This window comes from Lithobates pipiens, unplaced genomic scaffold, assembly GCF_037356315.1.
Source record: "Lithobates pipiens isolate NorthernLeopardFrog02 unplaced genomic scaffold, aLitPip1_a1.2 Scaffold_11, whole genome shotgun sequence".
Lineage (NCBI taxonomy): Eukaryota > Metazoa > Chordata > Amphibia > Anura > Ranidae > Lithobates > Lithobates pipiens.
The window spans coordinates 19,372,908-19,392,694 of NW_027507696.1; the positions used below are offsets into that span (position 1 = coordinate 19,372,908).

The 19,787-nt window shown below is 45.4% G+C and overlaps 1 protein-coding gene across 1 annotated transcript in view; it reads right to left on the reverse strand.

Annotated features, from left to right (window-relative positions):
• The window catches only part of RNF212B (ring finger protein 212B), a 198,259-nt gene that overhangs the window by 161,016 nt on the left and 17,456 nt on the right, over positions 1–19,787 (reverse strand). The gene's annotated exons all lie outside the window — the stretch shown is intronic.

Here is a 19,787-nt window from a genome sequence, read left to right on the forward strand (position 1 = left end):
ATTGCGCTTGCAAAGCGCCCTGGTGTAAAAGGGGTCTAAAGATCTAAAAGATTTTGGCCCAAACTTGTCTTGCATACACATGGTCGCACAAAGTTGTCGGAAAATTTGATCGTTCAGAACGCAGTGACGTAGAACACGTACGACGGGACTATAAAGAGAGCAATAGCCAATATCTTTCGTCTTGTAATTTATTCTGAGCATGCGTGTCACTTTGTCTGTCATAATTGTCTACACACGAGTGGAATTTAAACGATCAGATTAATCAGAAATAATTAAAACACAATGTGGAAATTAATATATGATTTTACATTTTGACCATGTGGCTGACTTCATCAGCATATGAACAAAACTAATTCTGGAAAGACTATAAAGGAATTCTAAATGACACTCCAACACACTCATATATATAGTAGAAAGAAATGCAGCTACCCTTTAGCAGACAGATGCGAATGCAATGAGCATGCTGCATTGCCCAAAAATAGTGCAGCTGTGATTTTTGTACATTGAGGTTGGGTTCACAGCAGTAGGGAGCAGCTCACAGCAGGGGTCAGGTGTGTCCCTGTTCATCCAAATTTTGGGCTGAATTCGGACCTGAAATGGAACAGAAGATGCATAGGACTCCTGTGCAATTCGTCCAGCGATGCGGCCCCAAGGAACCTCGCTCCACTCCTCCTCCTCTGCTCGGTGCCTCCATTGAAACTGTGGGCACCGGCCTTGACAGCTTGTGGCTTCACGTGTGCTGTGCATGCATGAGTCACGCTTCTCTCTCCCAGTGGACAGGCAATCTTCTGAGACCTGTGACGTGTCCCAGAAAATTGCTGAGAGGGAGGGGCCGCCTAGGGGGAGAGGAGGAGTTGCCTAGACAGACCCCAGGCAGAAGCAGGAAGTGGGACAGGAAGTCCCACTCAAAACTAAGCACTCACCCCCCCCTCCAAAAAAAATGACATGCCAAATGTGGCATGTAAGGGAGCGAGGAGTGCTTAAAGCGGAAGTTCCACTTTTGGGTGGAACTCCGGTTTAAACCTATTAATAAACCTATGATTACACAGATGACCAGCGTGAATCTGTTTTTAGGCTGCATTCACTCCTGAGCATTTCAAAGTTGTGTGATTTTACTACGTTTTTAGCACGATTTTGCCATGTTTTTGCCTTGATTTTGTTCAGGTCACCAATGTAAAAGGCAGAAAAACGCCTGTAATCTGCCCCAAAGAAGCTCATGTTCTTTTTTGAGCTAAGGCGCGTTTTTCAGGCTTTTCGCTTCAGGTGACAAAAACGCTCAGATGTGAACAGGTGCCATTGAAATGAATGTGATTTTGCTTGTTGGGCATTTTTCAGGCGTTTTTTCAGGCATTTTACGAACGTTTTATGAGCTGAAAAGGTGTGAATGCAGCATAATGCCGTGTACACATGACCGTTTTTTCCATCAGAATAAACTCTGACGGTTTTTCCGATGGAGTTCCGCTGAAACGGACTTGCCTACACACGATCACACCAAAGTCCGATCGCTTAGAACGCGGTGACGAACGACATGTATGACGGGACTAGAAAAAGGAAGTTCAATAGCCAGTAGCCAATAGCTGCCCATGCGTAGTTTTTGGTCCGTCGGAAAACAGCATACAGACGAACAGTTTGATTCCGTCTGAAGGATTTAAAACATGTTCTATTTCTAGGTCCGTCAGAATTTTTATGATTGGAATGATTCCGTCTGACTTTTTCTGCCAGAAAGTCCGACCGTGTGTACACGGCATAAGAGTCTGCAGATAGCTGCATTCAAAAGTTTAAAGCAGAACTAGCTACCTTTGCAATTGCAGATCATGCTCTTTAAAAGAGAAGTATGGGTTTGACTTTTCACTTTTTACCCCATTATACTTACCTAGGTGGATGCAGCATCAGTCCGATGCTGCATTTGTCCCCCGATGTCTCTGCACTTAGATACGAGCCATCGATCATCGCCAATGGCTTGGTTCTCTCAGCTCCCTGAGCAGAGAGCTGCTGGCTGTCAATCAGCAGCTCTCCTGCTCTGCTCCTCCAAGCTCACTGGAGCGCTGAGCTGTGGAGAGGCAGGGAGCGCCTGTCTCAGCGGCTCGCTGAGAGGCTGAGATGGCTAGCAGTCCAGGCACCTGGCGGATCCAGACTCCCAGAGTCGGGGGGGATGCGGCGCCGGCGCTAATCTGTGTGATTTCAGCAGAGAGCTGACTTCAGACTGCTCTATGCTGAAAATGGGTCACAGGAGTCCAAAACAAATTGCACCCCTGTGACCCTTAGGAGAAGCCTAGTCAAATGAGCCCAGGCTGGACTTCTCCTTTACATTCTGGTAAACCGCTGACACAATTTAATTGACAGTGCTTTACTTTTCTTGCAATGCATGATTTTCAGCCCCAGTAAAATAAACATATCCTTTGGAAAAGAGTGCTCCTTTCTGGTTATGGGAGGAGGACTCCCTATCTTGCAGCACTCTCGTCCGTGCAGGGAAAGAGGACTACATTTCCCATTATGCAAAGGGAAATGCAGAAGGTGAGAGGCAGCATGTGTAACGAACCTGAGGAGGAGTGGAGGGCAGAGTTGACACTGAGGGCTGTATCTCGCGCTCACCCACATAGCCAAACACTACTCTGGTATTCACAGTGGGCAGCTCAGACCAGGAGTCTCAGATTCCGAGTCTGCCCCCTTTGCGGCCCTGGGATATAATTATGTCACCGCTTACTGTAAAGGACTACAGTGAGGCAGAGAAAAGCACAGTGGCCAGGGGGATATGCAACATAGCAGCCAACCATCTTACAACACGGATGTCACAGGGAATGAAGCCCTGATTCAAATACTGCACACTGGATTTCTCAGAGATGACACAGTAGGGAAAGAAACAAGCAACACATTGTATTAATTTATGAAAGCACCAATACTGCACCAGAGTTCAGCTTTAAATGAATAGGCTGAAGCTAGAAGCTGGATATTATGCACAGCTACTCCACAGGGCCGCATTAAGGACATCATGGGCAAAGAACTGTTTTTGTGGGTAAGAGGCATAGGGGAGGAGTATAGATGGTATAAAAGTGGGAAGTATGTGCAGGTGAGGGAGAGGAATGTGGAGGGTATGACAGTGGGCACTATGTACAGGATAGGAGTGTGGAGGGTATGACAGTGGGCACTATGTACAGGAGAGGAATGTGGGGGGTATGACACTGGGCAGTATGCACAATAGAGGAGTGTGGAGGGTTGACAGTGGGCACTATGTACAGGAGAGGAGTGTGGAGGGTATGCCAGTGGGCAGTATGTACAGGAGAGGGGTGTGGAGGGTATGATGGGGGCAGTGTGTACAGGTGAGAAGTGTGGCGGGTATGACAGTGGGCACTATGTATAGGAGTGAAATGTGGAGGGTATGAAAGTGAGCAGTATGTATAGGAGAGGAGTGTGGAGGGTGTGACAGTGGGCACTATGTACAGGTGAGGTTTTTCCCAAAACAATCAGTGCTGCCAGCTATAGTTAGCAACACTGATCATTGTATTCTGTGGGTTGGGAAGACTCTCCACTGGCAGAACACAATAACACTGCGGGAGTGATTTCCCCCATCCACAGGTTAGCAGGTGAGAGGGTGTGTGGGGACAGGCTGGGGAGAGAGTTCTGTCAGCAGGGGGGTGTGAGGTGGTCATGGAGGGATATCAATCAGTGGGTGGCAGGGTTAATTGGGAGTGATATCTTTTGGAGTAGTGTCTGTCATCTGCAGGTTGGGAATGGTCACCTGTGATATAAGCTGAAGGGAAGTGGCTAACATTGGAAGTGGCTGGGGAGTGACCTGGTTGGTGGTGTGAAATGGATGATGTGTTTCACGTTTCTTTCACATTTGCGGTAATGCTTACTGCCCTGTATTGCTTTTCAACGAGTGGTATAGCAGCAGCCGACAGGCGTTCATGAGGTTTTACTGCCGCCTGCTTGTTTTTTTTTACATTGCTGAATGGTAGTTTTACATTGTTGGACTATGCTGCTACTGCGATCGAGTTTGGCTTATAGTTGCAGAGCGGCCCCATGGAAATCAATAGGCGAGTTTTTCAGGTGGTGCTGCCTGTCAAACTCTGCAGGCTCCTAGCTGTCCAATGAGCTCAGTGCCTCTGACAAGAAGTGAAGTGGGGCACTGTGAGCTCATCCTCTCAGTCTGCTGCAAACAGAGTGTGCCAGCTTGTATTTAAACTGGCCGCTCTATATGTAGCTTCTGACAGGCTGCACAAGGAGCCCCCGTATCTCCGGAACCATAGATGATAGGAGAACCACATTTTGACCAGTGGTTGAGTAGGTCTTCAGCTACCTACCTGTCACGTACCTGGTGGTTGAACCCACTTATGCAGGGAGCGGCTTCTCGTATTCCTCTTGCTCAAGAACCCCTGGTAGAGCAGACAGGGGCTCAGGAGTGCAAAGGGGCACAAGTGCCTGACAGGTCACAGATGTAAGGGCTGGTCCGGACTTCGGTGAGCTGAGGGAGACCCAGATGCAGACTGGAGCTGCGACCAGTAGGAAGCAGGAACAGCAGGAAAACTTAGACCGGACCGGAGGGGAAGGTGCACTGTAGTCCAGAAGAGGAAGCCGAAGACTGCAGACAGCAGGATGGTATGGCCGTGTAGCATGCACGAAGGACCAGACTGGAAGCTGGAGGCAGAGGCAGTCAGGAGGTGTCTTGTAGTTCAGGACACAAGCAGATCTCAGGCAGGCCGGGTCACACACTGGCGAGCAGGAACAGTACCAAGGTAGCAGGTAAGGCGTAGTCGTGAACCAAGCCGGGTCATACACAGGCGGGCAGCAATGGTACCAAAGCAGCAGGCAGGAGAATCGTCAAGACAAGCCGGGATCAGGGGCTGGCAGCAAACAGGGAGCCAGGTAACAGGTATCAGATCAGCAGATAGAGTAACAGCAGAGGAACTCAGGAATGCTGTAGACTGGACAGCAGGGAGGCAAGGTGACAGGTTCCTTTAAATAGCCCCTTCGGTGCCAAGTCCAGTCATACTGCACGTCCACGCGCACACTCGCGCATACTCGCGCGTGCTCGTTTGTGCCCTCGCGCACCTGCGTGCACCTGTTTGTGCCCTTGCACACCCGCATGCGCCCATTTGCATTAGCACGCACCCGTGTGCGCCCGTTTGTGCCCTCGCACACCCGCGTGCCCCTGTGTGTGCCAGTTGGCTCCTCTGCTAGGGATTCTGTAGGCAGGTCTTCCGGAAACAGCTGGGTTGCCAGAACGTCCTTATTGACATGCTCCCCCCCCACAAGGGGCAGGCTCCGATCTTATTTAGGTGCCCTTTCTTGAAAGCCAGGATCAGTCTTTCAGCATGAATGTTGGATTCTGGCTCCCACAAATTATCTTCCGGGCCATACCCTTTCCATTTCACCAGGTACTGAACCTGACCACGTCTCTTCCTGCAATCTAGAATTGACTCCACCTCAAACTCAATCTCCCCATCAAAGAGTATTGGTTCAAGCGGACCGATGTTTCTGCCAACGAAGGGATCTGGGACGGTGGGTTGGAGTAGAGCTACATACTTGATGTGATTGTAGCCTTATTAGTGCAATTGTGACAGAGAAAATTGAGTACTGTCCGTGATACTTTTTTTATTTGCACTAACATACAATTTTTCAGGACAAGCTTTCGGGGTGTGTCCCTTTCTTCAAGGTCCAAGCAATAGAACTACATGAAAGACCAGGTGAATCCGGAATGACTCTGGTAACTTCCAATTCATAAGTCACACTGTTCATTTTTCTTCTTCACAGGAAAGGGACCCACAAACTTAGGGCCAAAGTTTTTGGAAGAACATGCCAGTTTTAGGTTCAGGGTCGACAGCCAAACTTGATTTCCAGGCTCCAGGTTAAGCTCCCCCCTCCTCCTCTTATCAAAGATTTCCTTATAGTATTCCTGGTCATTGTTTCCTGGAGTAATTTGTTGTTGGTACTGAAAAAGGTTAAGGTCTCTTGAGCAGCAGGTACTGAGCATTCCAGAAGGTTATTTGACAGAAACAAGGGATGAAATCCATAGTTCGTGAAGATTGGAGTTTGTTTGGTGCCAGAGTGGACAGAGTTATTGTATGCAAACTCAGCGAGAGGTAGGAGGAACCCAATCATCCTGGGAGGAAGAAGAAAAACACTGCAAGTATTGTTACAGCGTTTGGTTTGTCCTCTCTCTCTGGCCATTAGTCTGCGGTTGGTATGCCGAAGAAAAGGAGAGGTTAATCTTCAGGGAACCACATAATGCCCTCCAGAATTTCGAGGTAAGCAGAAGAGGTGCCCCTCATTGGTAAGAAATGCGCCATTTTGGAAAGTCTGTCCACAACCACAAAGATGGTAGAGTGGTTTTCAGAAGGAGGCAGCTCGACAATAAAATCCATCATCCTCCATGGCCTTTCAGGAACAGGTAGTGGCTTTAGCAGACCCCAGGCTTTGGATTTGCTGCCCTTATTCTGAGTACAAACAGTGCAAGACTCCACGTAACTCCTGCAGTCCTTCAATAACTGTGGCCACCAAAACATGCGCTGGAGAACCTTGGCTGTCTTGTGCACCCTGAAATGGCCGGCTAACTCATGGTCATGGCAGGCACTAAGAACAGCAACTCCTACCTCCTGGGGTACGAAAATGTTATCTTGGTGCCACAACAGATCGTCCCTTGTTTGTAGAGTGACATCAGGTGGAGGAGAGGCACAAATAGAGGCTCGTTTGTTCGGGGCCAACAAGTCTCCCTGAAGCAAGAGGAAGTTTCCTGAAGACAGGATGGTGTCTGGGGATGAAGAGGCTTCAGACTCACTGAACATTGTCAAGAGGGCATCTGGCTTGGTGTTTTTTGACCCAGGCCTGTAGGTCATGTGAAAAGAAAATCGAGTAAAGAAGAGTGCCCACCTGGCCTGACGTGGCTTCAATCTCTTCGCGACCTTCAGATACTCGAGATTATTGTGGTCAGTGTAGATAAGGATTGGGTGTGCCGCCCCTTCCAGGAGGTACCGCCACTCTTCGAGTGCCGACTTGATTCCCAGTAGTTCTCGGTCTCCAACATCGTAATTTCAGGCTCAGATCATTTACGTAAAAAGAACGCAACTAGATGCGAGATTACTGGATCTGCAGCTCCAATAGCCCCTATGTTAATCCGGCCCTGCTACTCCAGATTCTGTCTGCTCCAGTTTTGGTAAACCCCCCCCCCATAGTATGCAATGCAACTTGCATATTTGGTTGGTTATATTTTGAGAATTACACATTATTACTATAATAACTGGAATAGGAGGTTGCTAGGAGAAGCCTAGTGCTACTGCTCACTTTGACCATCACAGAAGTGAGCTTTTTTCTGATTTAAACCCCCTTGCATACTCTTTCTCTCCCCTGCTCACCTGTAACAGTTCTGAGTTCAGCATTTGACAGCTTACTCCCATGATGGGGAAAGTGAGCAGTAACACTGGGTTTCTTATATCGATGGTCCTTAGCAACATACTAGAAGTATTCCAGTCAGGATTTAGTAGGTAAAGGTAAGGTTCAAGAGATAATGACCTATATCTAAGGCAAGGACATTATTCATTTTTGGTCAAAGCTGAACAGCTTATTTTTATCTACAGATGAACTTTCTCTGCATAGGCAGTATTTTTTAGTAACAGTGATCTGATCCTTTAAAAAAGAACTATACTCACTTTCATTGGCCGAGCGGGGATGACATCATTTAGATTCGGCATTGCCAGATTTCTATGGCGAGCTGCTCATGGGTGGCTCACTTTACAAGGGCGAACAGGCAGGTAAGTAACTTTAATGGGAGGGGAAAAGATAGCAGGGCCACTCTGAGCGTAGCTTCAGGTTAAAATCGTGAAGTTTAATGTAAAATGTTCAACTCGTATTTGAGCAGACATAAACAGGCACATTGTCAGGGCTGGCTTAGCCCTTCCTTCTCTGGGCTGGCTGCTCAGCTGTCAGCTAATTGCCAGCTCCCATCTCTCTCCACAGTAACCAGCTGTTCCTTATCCAGCTCGTCTGACCTGCCTACTTAAAGCTGTCCAGCTCATTTCTTATCTGCCTTCGCCTTGGTCACATCACAAGAAACCATCTCCTGCGGTTCTGTTCAAGACTGGATTGCTGGCATCCCTTCTGGCTCCTTATCCTGCTTGCTGTTGCTCTACTTGAATCCCTGACTTCTGGCCTGGCTGATTACCCGATCTGGTTATTGAACTCTGTACTGGCTGACTGCTCGATCCGGTTACTGGACTCTGGCTATGCTTTGACTTCACTTTCTCACTTTTTCCGGTGGCATCCAAGGCTCAGAGGCTGGAGAAATTCTGCTGGACAAGCTGTCAGCACATCAGCGGATGCCTCGGTTGAACTTTTGTACCTTCCTTCCCCTTTCTGCCCTTTCTCACCCACCTTAGCCCTTGTACACACGGTCGGAGATTCCGACGGAATGTTTCCTATCGGACCGTTTTGTCGGATATTCCGACTGTGTGTGGTCTGCATCGGACTGTTTCCGTCAGAATATCAGACGGACCAACTTTTCCAACTTGCTGGTAAAATTTTCAGACAAAATGCTCCGATCGGACATACTCTGATCATGTGTAGCCTACTCCGACGGACAAGGTGCCACGCATGCTCACAATCAAATTCAGACACGGAAGCGCTCGCTCAGGTAAAACTACTGCTTGTAATCGATATAGCACATTCGTCACGCTGCAATGTTAAAAATTCTTTCATGAAGCGCATTCTCTTGTTCTTTACAATGCTGCAAGAATGAACTTCTTTTGATGCTCATAGTCACACACACACTTCTCCCGAACGTATTTCTTCAGTCTTTTTGACTCATTTCAGCAATACAATATTTTAAATCGTCACATCTACACATTTTGTTTTTGGGGAATTTTGTGTTTGGTTTTTTTCATCAGCATCTCCTTTTTTGATAGTTTGCTCATCTTTGCATTTTTTGGGGTGTTTTGTGTGTCAACTTACCACAACACCATTATTATCTTTTTTGTATTTTCTTTTTTAATCTACAGGAGGTTGTTTAGTGTTGGTGTCCCTTGTTATTCATTTCACTTTGTATTTTTTAAATGTACCTGCCTACACACAAATAAACTGTCCTTTTTGAAGTAATACACATACGCAAGTATTTCTTCAAACAAAAAAAAACCTTTATTTAGGTGTCAAACAACTAAAAAGAGGAAGGCAGCGCTGCGGAAACTTGTCAATTTGGCGAAGCCTTTGGCCCCCAGGGCAGACATGAACTAATTCTAAAATGCTAAATTGGTGGCCTGAGGAGTACATATCTCAGGGAGAGAAGTCTGGTCCAGAAGTCCTAGAGATCAGGAAAAGTAGATTCCATCTATGTCCCCAGGATGTGGTTCTTCAAGAGGCTGCATCTTCTGTCAGACCAGACTGAACCCAGGCCATCACTCTCTCGTGTTCCTTAGGCATTTCCCACCAGGCTGTGGCTGGGCTCCTGTAGTTGGGGCAGGAGGCGGAGGAGGGCGATGGTCGACCTCCTGGGTGCCACTTGCCACAGCCTCCCCCCGGCTGAGGTCTTCCTGTGTATGAAAATGGGACATAGTTTTAGTTTTTTGCTCATCAATCACACCATTTTGTGCTCATGACTATTGCAAATTGAATGCTACCAAATAGAACAGACTATCATTCTGAGCCCAGCATTTTTAATTCTTGTACCAATCATTTTTGGTCGCTACTGTCTATTGAGATGTAAACCACTTTGTTAAATCACAACTTACTAACCAATAATAACATCTAGTTAACATCACTATACCTGTCTCAAGCTGGGCCCCTCCACATGTTGTTGCCTGGAAGGCCCAGGTTGGACATCGGAAGCCTCAGCTGGGGGTGAAGGAAGCCTTGAAGGAAGACTGGAGAGTGGTGGCCTAGGTTCCCCCTGGTCTGCCAGAAAATGCAGCCTCTCGTAGTACAACATCCTGGGGATATAAATGGCATCTGGATCTCCTGATCTCAGGGAATCCTGGAACTTCTTGCGCTCCCTGAGATAAGTACACCTCAGGGCACCAATTTTGGCCATCACATAAGTCATGTCTGCTGCGGGGAGCATGATCTTAACCAAACCAAGCACTTTCTCCAGCGCTGCCTTCCTTGGGTCCTTAGAAAGGGGTTTTTTCATTTGCCACAGGCAGGGCAGCTCTCTGAGCATATCAATGATCATTTCTAGAAAACGAGGTTCCTTGAAGGGATCCATCTTGTCTGCAAGACACAGCACAAGACAAAACCTAATAATTTTAGGCTAAACTTTCTATAATCTTGTGCCAATATAGGCCTCAATCTAGAAGCAGTATAGGCTAGTGATGTACCAAGTTAAAATTGTACCTTTGTTTGAACGATCTGAGTTTCAGTTCCTCCTTCCTCTACTCACAGATCGTACGTACGACACACGCGTGTTGCGTTTTATATACAGTGCGCATGCGTGAAACTCCGCCCGCCCCTGACGTTCTTTCTAAACTATTCCCCGCCCCTTCGCTTTCGGCGCAATAGGGAAAGCACATGTCGGAGAGAACGCAGGTGCACAATCAGAGTTCCACTGACGAGGAGGAGGGCGAGGAAAGCCCGGAGCCTGAAACATCCCGATCCTGGAAGAGAAGATTTAAGGCCTCAAATATGTCTTTTGGAGAGATGTTGGAGATGGTGGACATATTGAAGAGGACCGACTATGATGGGAAGTATGGACCTTACCCAAACCCAAATATCAGAAAAGCCAAGATCATGACTAAAGTTGTGAAGAGTCTTCAGAAGAATTTTGAGGTACGACGATCCAAGGATCAACTGAGAAAACGCTGGTCAGACCTGAAACTGAGGGCGCACGATCAGTACAGAAGGATCAAGCGTGTTCTTCTAAAAAGTAAGTAGTTGTCGTGTGTTCATATGATTATTCTTGCTTGCATACTGCTCCATGTGCTTTGATTTCATGTTGTACAGTTTAAAATGGCCACTTTCAAGTTCATGGGTTCAATCGTTCATAGGAAACATCGTTCTGCAGGTACCGTATATATTCGAGTATAGGTCGATCCGAATATAAGCCGAGGCCCCTAATTTACCACAAAAAAACTGGGAAAACGTATTGACTCGTGTATAAGCCGAGGGTGAGACATGCAGCAGCTACTGTTACAGCTTAAAAGAGTGGAAAAGAGGGTCAACAATGCCCATCTGCAGCTGCATACCTCCCTGTGTCCCTCCCTGTGTCCATCCCTGTGTCCATCCCTGTGTCCCGTCCATCCCTGTGTCCCGTCCATCCCTGTGTCCATCCCTGTGTCCCGTCCATCCCTGTGTCCCGTCCATCCCTGTGTCCCGTCCATCCCTGTGTCCATCGCAGCCTACCTGTGCCAATCTGCAGCCTCTGTGTGCCATGCCGCACCTCTCCTCCTCGTCTGACAGACGGCGGCCATTCCACTATTCAAAAGCCACGCCTCCCTGTCTGTGATAGGCGGAACACTCAATTTCCCAGCAGTCAGTGTTCCGCCTATCACGGACATCCGCTCATTCTCATACTACGGACGAGGATGAGAGGATGTCCGTGATAGGCGGAACACTGACTGCTGGGAAATTGAGTGTTCCGCCTATCACAGACAGGGAGGCGCGGCTTTTGAATAATGGAATGGCCGCCGTCTGCCTACCTGATCTGCGTGACTCGAGTATAAGCCGAGGGGGGCACTTTCAGCCTAAAAAAAGGGGCTGAAAATCTCGGCTTATACTCGAGTATATACGGTAAGTATTCCAGCTTAACAAAGTGTCCACAATAATGTTCTCACCTTTGAACTCGGCCAAAAAACACAATTGTATCACACTTCCAAGCAATGTTTCATATTCCTATTTCTGCCCTCTGTGTGCTAAGTATTCCTTTTTTACATTCTCATAGGGGAGAGAAGACTCGGGAAGTCTGAGGACACCAGGGACCTCACCCCTCCCAAAGAAGGGGGAATTCCAACACTAGAAGCAGAGGAGCAGGAGGAGGAGGAGGAAGGAGAGATTGTTGAAGTTGGACAAATTGTCACCACAACAGGTGAGTGTCGGAGACCACAGCTTCCGGTAAGCTCATCAATGTATGTCAGCATATTTATAATACATGGTGTGTTTTTTTGCTTTTTTTTGTAGATGATGTGGAAGAAGAATCACATTTTACCAGTGAAAGTGCCCAGATCCTGATTGGGGAGATAATGGGGTGCAATCGGGATTTAGAAAATATACAGCAAAACATCAATGATGTTCAAAATAAAATGAAGAACATCATTGATGTTTTGGGGAGAGTGTGAAACACCCCAAACTAGCTAGGGTTTTCTTTTTTGTTTTGAAACAACAACTTTTGTATTTTACAAAAAGCCAAATTTGGAAGATGCACAGAGTGTGTCAACATCTCCCATCATGGGGGATCAATGTACGTGTTTTGTGGAAAGTGGCTGAGTTGAAGGGGTTGCAGCCCCAAAACATCTACATTGATCCCCCATGATGGGAGATAGCACACGTTGACACACTCTGTGCATCTTCCAAATTTGGCTTTTCCAGGGGTGACACCCCATGTGATGAAGGCAATATCAGCCCAGTTTGTACATACTCATGTCTGATATTGTCTTCACTTTTCAAAGTTGAACTTTGTAAGTTCCTGTGTTCTGTATATTACACTTTGTTTACACAAAAACACCAAGTTACCCAAAAATGACCTTAAATAATGTTTTTGATACACCCAATATGTTGGTTTGTTGTAAAACCCTTTTCTAAACGCACATGTGAATGTGCTTTGATTAAAAAGTTAAATTATCAACAATGTGTGGCTTCCTTTTTCAATGCGCAAAAGCAGTATTTGGAGTAAAATTGTTGTTTTCGGTGACAATGGGTGTTATTTACTAAAGGCAACTCCATTTTGCACTCCAAGTGCAGTTTCAGGTGCACTTTTGTAGTGCACTTGTAGTGCATAGTGGATGTGCCTTTAGTAAATAACACCCACAGTGATGTGTTAATTTTCACAATCATGCCATTTTCATGACCCCACATATTTCTGCCATGGTGCTGAAAATGAGCAATATTTTGGTCAGTAATGCACTACATACATTAGTTAACAAAAACAAGGTGTGTGTGTAGCAGACCCACAACATAATAAGATTATCTGAAGAAGAGACTGCCACCTCATCTCGCTCAGAACTTGGGTTTACACTGTTGTAGAAAAAGGCACAACAACAAAAATCAAAAATGTACCTAGGAGACACCTAAAACCAAGCCAAGCAGTAAATGAAAACAAAGATTGTTTTAGTTTCAAAGAAAAAATTATTACAAAAATGCCTCTCAGACATTGTCTGGCATATCAATGGCCCCCCTACCCACAAAGTACTCCATGTATTGGGTTCGGACCTCACGGCGCTTTGGGGGGCAAGCCAGGACGAGCAGCTTCAAGGGACGTGAGGTTCTCATTTTCAAGCAAGTCTGCATCTGGGCCAACTGAGACCACATAGTTTGCTGAATGTCTTTTTAAGAAATTGTGCAGAACACAGCAGGCAAGCACTATGTGATTTATTTTATATTCCACCATGTGGATAGGCGTTAAACAAAGGCGGAACCGGCTTTCCAGTATTCTAAAAGTGTTCTCCACCACTCTTCTAGCTCTGGCCAGCCGGAAATTAAAACTCTTCTTGTCCGGGGTGAGGGTCCTCACCGGGAAAGGCCGCATCAGATGGTTTGCCAGGGCAAACGCCTCATCTGCGACGAAGACGAACGGGAGTCCTTCCTGATTCTCCTCTGGGGTGGCAAGCCCAGACTGCCACTCTGGAGACGCCAGTAGAATTCCGTCCGTGCGAACACTCCACCATCCGACATCCACCCATTTTGCCCCACGTCCACATACAAGAAGTCATAGGTCGCTGACACCACCGCCAACATCACGATACTATTAAACCCCTTGTAGTTAAAATAGTAGGACCCCGAGTTGGGGGGTGGGACAAGGCGGCATGTTTCCCATCAATTGCACCTCCACAATTGGGAAAGTCTCAACGACTGGCAAAGTGGGAGGCCACAGTCTGCCATTCCTGTGGCGTTGAAGGAAACTGGAGTGAAACAAGACAAAAAATTAGTAATTTTGCACATCAACATTGCAAGCAGATTAGACACCAACATTTTTGGCCAAGATCAGTATAACATTTTGGGAAATTAGTTTTTAAAGCCTAAAGTATAAGGTCCCCTTATCAGAGTCATCACCCCCCCATCCCCCCCATCTGATGGGCCCTTGCAAAAAATGAGGGGGGGGGATGTTTTGGACAGGTAAACCTCTCCACTTGATTGAGAGCTGAATGCCTAAATAATGTGTGATACTTTGGGAAGCTCCTCCTTACTTACACTATTGGCAGCCCATCGGACAGGTAAGAAGTGTCATAATACCAAAAATTTGGAAAAATGGAAGCACATTTTGACATTCTGCTATTACATATCAAGATAATAATAGGGGGGAAAAAATTATAGCATTTGAAAGTATAGAGGCAGGCCCTTGCACTACATGCTTTGGTGAACTCGTCCATAAATGTGACCATCAAAAAGGTAGGTATAGTGTGTATTGGGTTTGTTAAAGTCTGCAGATAGAGGATTGCTATTAGCTGACCTAGCAGTTGGGGGGAGGGGGGTTCCTAATGAGTTTGGCATAACCAAAAAAAAAGTCACTCTGCATGAATTGAAGCACACACATAACATTTGTAGACATTTTAGGGGGTGTTTAGGGGAAAACAATACTATGGAGCTGACAAAAGACATTGGTAAGTGACTAGACTATAGTTTTATGGGCCAAGAAGAGCATGGTGGGGAAGTTAGTGAGGCAAATATGCATGAGGACAAAGGGGCAGAGCATATGAATTAGAGCATATTGCAATCATGGTAATTGGGGAAGGAGGAAAGAAATGCAAGACATTAGCAATTATTAAATACATAGAATGTGATGTTAAAGGATAAAACTTACCTTCATATAGTCCTTCTGCAGGACCTGAATGATGGCAGAACAGGTCTCTGGAATAATGATCCCCAGAGCCTGGGGGGAGATGCCTGTGGAGAACTTGAGGTCCTGAAGGCTTCTCCCTGTCGCCAAGTAGCGCAACGTGACGATGAGCCTCTCCTCCGGAGTGATGGCTTGCCGCATGCAGGTATCCTACCTGGTGATATAAGGGGACAGCAAAGCCAGAAGACGGTGAAAAAACGGGGTCCGTCATCCGGAGATAATTCCTGAAATCATCTGGATTATTCTCCCGGCACTCACGGAGCAAAGGCATGTGCGAGAACTGGTCACGCTAGCGCAACCAATTCTTGGTCCACAAACGCCTCCCTTGCCTGTTCATGGACCGGGCTTGTGTCAAAGTAAGAACCCCAACACGAAGCCCCTGCACAGCACAAACTCTACGACGAGTACGTACACGAAACGGTTTAAAATGGTCGGCTGGTCAGAACAGACAACAGAAAGCACTGATAAACAGCAATGCCTGAAAGAACGACCTGAATAGCAGAAACAAGCAGACAATAAGCAATGCAAATCAAAGCGTACTATACCAAGATATAGTCCACAATGAGAAACGAATGCTTACTGACTACACGCACTGATTATCAGATACGCAAAGACAAGCAGAAACTGAAAAGCAGTACCGAACTGAAGCAAAAATCTGAAAAGCGCGAATTGTCTCTCACCAAACTTCTACTAACACGCGATAGACACGAGATCAGCAGAAGGAGCCCAAAGGGTGCCGGACGTGGTGCTGAACTTCCTTTTTCTAGTGGCGCCGTACGCGGCTTACGTCACCGCGTTCTTGGCAACCGGAAATTCCGACAACTTAGTCCGGCCGTGTGTATGCAACATCACTTCCGGAATTAATCCGTTGGAATAACTCAGACAGATTTGGTTGTCGGAATCTTCGACCGTGTGTACAAGGGCTTAGTCACGCATCTGCAGCTGCGTACCTAGAGCTCCATATACACCTTTACCTAAGTAACTTTAATGCAGAAGAGACAAAGAATGTATTTCCTACAATAAAATTCCAGCCTGTTCGCCCATTTTTAATTTGAGGCCAAAGTTCCTTTTTAAGTTTTTTACTCAAAAAAGAAAATTAATCTTTTGTTTCTAATAAGAAGACTGTGCCTCTATCAACATTTTGTCAATTGACTGAAATATGTTTACCTGCCACTGAAAAGCAGTAGGTTATGGGCTCAACTGATATTCATAAGAATGGCTATTAACCAGATTGGAATTTTTACGTGTGGGGGTTAGTAATAAGAGGCCAGTGTTCAGAGTGTTTCAAATGAGCTTGGAAAGCTTAATGGTTAATCATTGCCCTTAATGTATTATATCCTAGTGCCTGTACTACCTATAGACTAAATTAAGTGTGCCTTATACAACAAAGAGTAAGAACAGAAAGGAAACTTTGTTCCTGAATAATGACTAGGCAGATTATTCGTTGATCCAGAGGTGTTAGTTACTTTGCAGAGGTCCATTTCACCTCTGCATTCTATGTTTCCAGAGCATGGATTCTCATGAATCAGTAATCTAGTATGAATATCAGACAGTTGCAGATTGCCTGATCTAGGGAAATCCCAGTCTGAGCAAACTGATCCCCTTATCACTGTTTATGATAATGTAAACAAAACAGAAGGCTGTTTTCAATACCAACAAATCAGATTTAATCTTTCATTCTCAAGATTGCTCTGTGGAAATTAGGTATCATTTACACTTGCTTCGACTTCGACACACATTAAAGCACCTACTGCTTCAACATGCTGTTTTGATATGTTTTTGATGCTTCGGTAGTGCTTCAATGATGCTTCAGTGGTGCTTTTTTTTAACCTATAACCGCCGCCATTATACTGCGGCAGGTTGGCTTGGCTGCGTGAATTGTCATAGGTGTATGTTGGCAGCTTTAAGAGCAATAGCAGGTGCATGTGCGCGTCTCCAGAGCCGATGCGCTTGGCCTTTGCCCTCGATGTCCACTGGTCACCCGCAATAGCTCCACAGAGAGCCAGAACGGATATCTATCAATGTAAACAAACAGATCACCGTTCTGACAGGGGAGTAAACAGAGATAGTCTGTTCCTAATGATCAGGAACAGCCCCCTAGGGAACACTTAACCCGTTGATCGCCCCCTAGTGTTAACCCCTTCCCTGCCAGTGTCATTTATACGGTAATCAGTGCTATTTTTAGCACTGATCGCTGTATAAATGTCACTGGTCCCAAAAAAGTGTCAAAAGTGTCCAATCTGTCCACCGCAATGTCGCAGTTCCACTAAAAATCGATGATCACCGCTACTACTATTAAAAAAAAAAATATATAATGGGCCCTCCGATCCCTACTGTATTGATTTGTATTGTAAGTGTACTGTCTGCCCTCATATTGTAAAGCGCTGTGCAAACTGTTGGCGCTATATAAATCCTGTATAATAATAATAATATAATAAAAATGCCATAAATATTTTGTAGACGCTATAACTTTTGCGTAAACCAATCAATATACGTTTATTACGATTTTCTTTTACCAAAAATATATAAAAAATATTTGGGGTTTTTTGGGATATTTATTATAGCAAAAAGTAAAAAACATTATTTTGCTTTTTTTCACAATTGTCGGTCTTTTTGTTTTTAGAGTGCAAAAAATAAAAAACGCAGAGGTCATCAAATATCACCAAAACAAATTCTCTATTTGTGGGAAAAAGCACATTTATTTTGTGTACCACATCGCATGATTGCGCAATGGTCAGTTAAATCGGCGCAGTGCCGTATCGCAAAAAATGGCCTGATTGTTAAGGGGGTAAATCCTTCTGAGTAATTAAGTGGTTAATGAAGCTTGGCAGATACTGTGTGTGTGTGTGTGTGTGTGTGTGTGTAATTTCTCCAAAGCAAAGTGTAGCACCCTCTACCAATAGGTAGGTTCTAGTAATAGGATTTTTCTAGGAGACTGTCAGCACAGGCAAATTTAGGCAGGCCTATGCTGCAAGCTATACCTGTCTGTTTTGATCTGGGCAAAAATTGAAGGAGAAACTGCGCTACGGTATGCGGATGGATGAAATATGGACATACGGTCCGCATGTGTGAAAGGAGCCTTACACACACAGTGAATAAATAAGTGTAATAAATACACCTATGTGTTGAATTGCATCGGCCACATCAAATGGCCAGAGCAATTCAAATGCAACAATAACCACTCTATGGTAAAATCAGTATATACAGTGCCTTGCGAAAGTATTCGGCCCCCTTGAACTTTTCAACCTTTTGCCACATTTCAGGCTTCAAACATAAAGATATAAAATTTTTATTTTTTTGTGAAGAATCACCAACAAGTGGGACACAATTGTGAAGTGGAACGAAATCTATTGGATATTTTAAACTTTTTTAGAAAATAAAACTGAAAAGTGGTGCGTGCAAAATTATTCGGCCCCTTTACTTTCAGTGCAGCAAACTCACTCCAGAAGTTCAGCGAGGATCTCTGAATGATCCAATGTTGTCCTAAATGACTGATGGTGATAAATAGAATCCACCTGTGTGTAACCAAGTCTCTGTATAAATGCACCTGCTCTGTGATAGTCTCAGGGTTCTGTTGAAAACGCAGAGAGCATCATGAAGACCAAGGAACACACCAGGCAGGTCCGTAATACTGTTGTGGAGAAGTTTAAAGCCGGATTTGGATACAAAAAGATTTCCCAAGCTTTAAACATCCCAAGGAGCACTGTGCAAGCGATCATTTTGAAATGGAAGGAGTATCAGACCACTGCAAATCTACCAAGACCTGGCCGTCCCTCTAAACTTTCAGCTCAGACAAGGAGAAGACTGATCAGAGATGCAGCCAAGAGGCCCATGATCACTCTGGATGAACTGCAGAGAACTACAGCTGAGGTGAGAGAGTCTGTCCATAGGACAACAATCAGTCGTACCCTGCATAAATCTGGCCTTTATGGAAGAGTGGCAAGAAGAAAGTCATTTCTCAAAGATATCCATAAAAAGTCTCGTCTAAAGTTTGCCACAAGCCACCTGGGAGACACACCAAACATGTGGAAGAAGGTGCTCTGGTCAGATGAAACCAAAATCGAACTTTTTGCCCACAATGCAAAACGATATGTTTGGCGTAAAAGCAACACAGCTCATCACCCTCAACACACCATCCCCACTGTCAAACATGGTGGTGGCAGCATCATGGTTTGGGCCTGCTTTTCTTCAGCAGGGACAGGGAAGATGGTTAAAATTGAGAGGAAGATGGATGCAGCTAAATACAGGACCATTCTGGATGAAAACCTGTTGGAGTCTGCAAAAGACCTGAAACTGGGATGAAGATTTATCTTCCAACAAGACAATGATCCCAAACATACAGCAAAATCTACAAAGGAATGGTTCACAAATAAACGTATCCAGGTGTTAGAATGGCCAAGTCAAACTCCAGACCTGAATCCAATCGAGAATCTGTGGAAAGAGCTGAAAACTGCTGTTCACAAACGCTCTCCATCCAACCTCACTGAGCTCGAGCTGTTTTGCAAGGAAGAATGGGCAAGAATTTCAGTCTCTCGATGTGCAAAACTGATAGAGACATACCCCAAGCGACTTGCAGCTGTAATCGCAGCAAAAGGTGGCTCTACAAAGTATTAACGCAAGGGGGCCGAATAATTTTGCACGCCCCACTTTTCATTTTTTTATTAGTTAAAAAGTATAAATTATCCAATAGATTTCGTTCCACTTCACAATTGTGTCCCACTTGTTGGTGATTCTTCACAAAAAATAAAAATTTTATATCTTTATGTTTGAAGCCTGAAATGTGGCAAAAGGTTGAAAAGTTCAAGGGGGCCGAATACTTTCG